This window comes from Salvelinus sp. IW2-2015, unplaced genomic scaffold (genome assembly GCF_002910315.2).
Source record: "Salvelinus sp. IW2-2015 unplaced genomic scaffold, ASM291031v2 Un_scaffold4833, whole genome shotgun sequence".
NCBI classification, from domain to species: Eukaryota; Metazoa; Chordata; class Actinopteri; order Salmoniformes; family Salmonidae; genus Salvelinus; species Salvelinus sp. IW2-2015.
The window spans coordinates 13,714-18,993 of record NW_019946102.1 but is presented as its reverse complement, the minus strand read 5'-3'; the positions used below and the strand labels follow the sequence as shown (position 1 = coordinate 18,993).

General features: G+C 48.9%; 1 long non-coding RNA gene across 1 annotated transcript; it reads left to right on the top strand.

Annotated features, from left to right (window-relative positions):
* Positions 1-2,443: 2,443 nt before the first annotated feature.
* On the top strand, positions 2,444-4,740 carry LOC139026459 (uncharacterized). The gene is made up of 3 exons (XR_011478242.1): positions 2,444-2,544; positions 3,392-3,484; positions 4,656-4,740. It is a non-coding gene; the product is annotated as an uncharacterized lncRNA (long non-coding RNA).
* Positions 4,741-5,280: the final 540 nt, after the last annotated feature.

Genomic DNA, 5,280 nt, shown 5'->3' with positions numbered 1-5,280 from the left:
CTGTGGCAGCACTGCGCAGAAGGACACACCTGCTACAGGAAGGACACACCTGCTCAGGAAGGACACACCTGCTACAGAGAAGGGACAACCTGCGTACAGCGGAAGGACACACCTGCTACACGAAGGGACCCTTACACACACCTGCTACACGAAGGACACACCATGCCTGCAGGAAGGACACACCTGACTGCAGGGAAGGACACACCTGCTACAGGAAAGGACACACCTGCTACAGGTAAGACACACCTGCTACAGGAAGGACAACACTGCTCTGCAGAAAGGACACACACTGCTCGCAGGAAGGACACACCTGCTGCATGGACACACCTTTTGTTAACCACTGACATTTGACAGACAGACAGATGGATGGACAGAGACGGACAGACAGACAGATGGACAGGTATTAGACAGACAGACAGACAGACAGACAGAGCAGAAAGAACAGACCAGACAGACAGACAGAGAGAAAGACAGCCAGACAGCCAGGCAGCCAGACAGAGAGAAAGACAGACAGACAGAGAGAAAGACAGACAGCCAGACAGCCAGAGAGAAAGACAGCCAGACAGCCAGACAAGCAGACAGACAGCCAGACAGCCAGACAGAGAGAAGAGAGAGCACAGCAGCAGCCAGACAGACAGACAGACAGACAGACAGACAGAAGACAGACAGACAGACAGACAGACAGACAGACAGACGGACGGATAGACAGACAGACAGACAGACCTTGCTGTTCTGGATGAGTCGGAGGATGTGTTCGAAGCAGTTGTTGTTGAGGAAGATGGCCGTCAGCACCGGCCTGTCTGAAACACTGCAGGATCTCAGGCACCGAAGCTGTTGAGGACAATACGACTCATCATCAACAACACCATAAAAACTTGTCACATTTACAACAATAATAAGTACCTGGCCTTCAGAGATAAACCTTCATATAGAAGAGAGATGTCTCATGTTTGACTGAGGGCCAGTCTGGGGGCCAGTCTGGGGGCCAGTCTGGGGGCCAGTCTGGGGCCAGTCTGAGGGCCAGTTGAGGGCCAGTCTGTGGGACAGTCTGTGGGACAGTCTGTGGGACAGTCTGTTGGTGCTATCATGTCAACTCCCTGTCACTCATTATCATGCCATGTTTGGCTTGAGAAGGACAGCAATGAAGTTGGCCCCATATGCGATATGAAGACATAGAAGATATAGAAGACAAGATTCCTGTATGTTCTACCTGGAAGTAATACATATATACATATTAAGATCAATATCTCAATCATTCAGATGTATTTATAAAGCCCTTTTACATCAGCAGACGTCACTTCAGCTGATATGGCTGGTTAACATTCAGACACAACATATTTGCTGCATGTATGATATTTAAAACGTAAGGCGGACGTGTCAGCTAAGCCTTCGGAGGTCTCACATACACATTTCAAAGACCTTGCATACCACGCCTGACGTCACGCAACGTCACACTTACTGAAGAAAAGAGAAAAAGTCCGCCGCGAGGAGGAGGAGGAAGAGGAAAGGAGAAGGGAGGAGAGGGGTAGAGGAGGAAGAAGAGAGGATGAGGAAGATGAGAGAGGAGGATTGAGGAAAGATGAGAGAGGAGGGGAGGAGGAGGGGAGGAAAGGAGGAGGGGAGAAAGCTCCCCCTCCTCCTTTCCTCCCCTCCTCCTCCCCTCCTCTTCATCTTCCTCATCCTCCTCTCCTCATCTTCCTCATCCTCCTCTTCCTCTCCTCCTCTACCCCTCTCCTCCTCTCCTCCTTTCCTCTTCCTCCTCCTCCTCGCGGCGGACTTTTCTTCTTTCTTCAGTAAGTGTGACGTTGCGTGACGTCAGGCAGTGGTATGCAAGGTCTTTGAAATGTGTATGTGAGACCTCCGAAGGCTTAGCTGACACGTCCGCCTTACGTTTTAAATATCATACATGCAGCAAATATGTTGTGTCTGAATGTTAACCAGCCATATCAGCTGAAGTGACGTCTGCTGATGTAAAAGGGCTTTATAAATACATCTGAATGATTGAGATATTACAAGAATCTTCTATGAATCTTGGATGTGTGTTTGCTGCAATATGTATTACWTCCAGGTAGAACATACAGGAATCTTGTCTTCTATATCTGTTCCATATGGGGCCAACTTCATTGCTGTCCTTCTCAAGCCAAACATGGCATGATAATGAGTGACAGGGAGTTGACATGATAGCACCAACAGACTGTCCCACAGACTGTCCCACAGACTGTCCCACAGACTGGCCCTCAGACTGGCCCTCAGACTGGCCCCCAGACTGGCCCCCAGACTGGCCCCCAGACTGGCCCCCAGACTGGCCCTCAGTCAAAACATGAGACATCTCTCTTCTATATGAAGGTTTATCTCTGAAGGCCAGGTACTTATTATTGTTGTAAATGTGACAAGTTTTTATGGTGTTGTTGATGATGAGTCGTATTGTCCTCAACAGCTTCGGTGCCTGAGATCCTGCAGTGTTCAGACAGGCCGGTGCTGCAGGCCATCTTCCTCAACAACAACTGCTTCGAACACATCCTCCGACTCATCCAGAACAGCAAGGTCTGTCTGTCTGTCTGTCTATTCCGTCCGTCTGTCTGTCTGTCTGTCTGTCTGTCTTGTCTGTCCTGTCTGTCTGTCTGTCTGTCTGTCTGTCTGTCTGGCTGGCTGGCTGTGCTGGCTGGCTGGTGGCTGTCTTTCTCTTCTGTCTGGCTGTCTGGCTGTCTGTCTGCTTGTCTGGCTGTCTGGCTGTCTTTCTCTCTGGCTGTCGGGCTGTCTGTCTTTCTCTCTGTCTGTCTGTCTTCTCTCTGTCTGGCTGCCTGGCTGTCTGGCTGTCTTTCTCTCTGTCTGTCTGTCCTGGTCTGTTCTTTCTCTCTGTCTGTCTGTCTGTCTGTCTGTCTATACCTGTCCATCTGTCTGTCTGTCCGTCTCTGTCCATCCATCTGTCTGTCTGTCAAATGTCAGTGGTTAACAAAGGTGTGTCCATGCAGCAGGTGTGTCCCTTCCTGCAGCAGTGGTGTCCTTTCTGCAGCAGGTGTGTCCTTCCTGTAGCAGGTGTGTCCTTCCTGTAGCAGGTGTGTCCTTTCCTGTAGCAGGTGTGTCCTTCCTGCAGCAGGTGTGTCCTTCCTGCAGGCAGGTGTGTCCTTCCTGTAGCAGGTGTGTGGGGTCCCTCTGTAGCAGGTGTGTCCTTCCTGTAAGCAGGTGTGTCCTCTGCACGCATGTGTCTTCCTGTAGCAGGTGTGTCCTTCCTGCAGCAGGTGTGTCCTTCCTGTAGCAGGTGTGTCCTTCCTGCAGCAGGTGCTGCCACAGTGGAGAGCCAAACATGGTCCTCTCTGAGTTGACATTGTCTCTCTGTCTGTCTGTCCGTTTGTCTGTCCGTTTGTGTATCCGTATGTGTCCTGTCCTGTAGCTCTATCACAGTAAGAGGTGTAGGTCGGAGCGTGAGGGGGTGTGTGACCTCACCACACGTTTGCTCACGGACACAGAGGTGGAAGTGGACCAGGTACTTTCCCTCCATGATCATGTTGAAATAGGTCTGACTGTCAGCAGAAAACTCAGCCTCTTCTCTCTCCTCCTCTCTTTATCTCTCTCTGTCTTGCCCTCTCTTTCGCACACTCTTTCACTCTCTCATGCTCTCTCCTCTCCCTCCTATCCCTTCTCACCTCCCCCACCCACCTCATAGTCTATAGCTACATAGTATAATTGCACTACCGGCATAATCTACAAATGAGGGCGACTGGCCAGACTTCCTGGTAAAGAGGCATCCTGTTTAAAGAGCTCAGAGAGATGGAGGGTAGGATGATCTGTGTACTAGACTAGTATCTCTCTCTCTTCTTTTTGTTGTTGACAATTAGTTTGTTTTTCTACAGAACTCAGTCAAGTATACAGCCCCCCCCCTCCACCCCCCAAATCCACATACATTCATTCTCACAGAGGGATCCAGGAACAAAACACTGAGGCCAAAAAAATGTGTCCAAAACAAACTGACATTCACCGACAGAAACAAAACGGCCACTATAGAGAACATTCTCTAAGATGGTCCACATACGGGTTCCAGATTCTGTCAAATATGTCTGGTTTTAGAATATAACGAGTGTCAGGGTGTGTAGCTAGATAGTTCAGTCGTCCAGGGTGTTATTGTGGGTGGATATAAGCCTCCCTCTCTCTCTTCTTACACACTATGTTCTCTAATAGAGGCTGAGTGTCCTGCTGTGTGTGTGTGTGTGTGTGTGTGTGTGTGTGTGTGTGTGTGTGTGTGTCTGTGCTCATCTCTCCAAGCATGTATCACCTCACTGTCTCAAGGCTCCTGTTGGGATCCTCCTTCTGCATGTCTGCTGGTTTGGTATCTTTCACAATGTCTTGTGGTTGTAGATGTGTGATGGAATCTGTGTCCTATGCAGCGCTCGGTTATTGTGTAACAATGGGTTTTGCTTGTGTGTCACATTCTTTTTTGTGGCAGAAGACTTTTGCAATCGTATTAGTTGTGTGTGGGTTTGGGTTCTGCATGTCAACACCTGTCATTAATTGACCCAGTTGTTATGGTAACTTCTGTCTTTTCCCTGTGTGTGTTTTCATGTATATATGTCCCCTTGAGATGGTGTGGGGTGTCACCTGTACATACTGTATGTTAAGTCTGCGGTGTCACATCTTATTAYGTCCCCCTGACTGTGTAGGTTTTGGAGAAAGATTCTGACTGCATCACAGTCCATGCCCTCGGAGTCCTCACATCCATCATGAGTAACTCCCCTTCTGCCAAGGTAAGGATTTCTACAACTAGTGTGGCCCGCTGGGTATTGAACCCTAGTCATCCGGACCCAGTTGAAGCCTAGGCAGTATTTCAGGGAGATTACACAGTCTTCAGGTCTTAGGCAAGGCTCTTCATCACACAGTCATAGTTCTAGTACCATCTTCCTCTGTCTGACACACACACACACACACACACACACACACACACACACACACACACACACACGTTATCAGAACAGAAAAGAGGCCGGATAAGGCTTGACACTGTTTTCATTCTTGTTTAGACAGTCTCATTGTCTCCCTGTCTGTTGTGTGGCTCTTTGCAGGCAGGAAGTTCTTTAATTCTATCTCTGTCCAAAATGGCAAAACTATTCCCTGTAATATTGGCACTGCTTTTGTTTTACCAGGGCCTATTCCCTGTATATTGCACTGCTTTTGACCAGGGCCCATAGGGTTCTATATAGAGAATAGGATGCCGTTTGGGAGGCAGTGTGTTCTGTACATTACTAGTCTGTCTTATATGTGTGTATGTACATTTACTAGCCTGTCTAT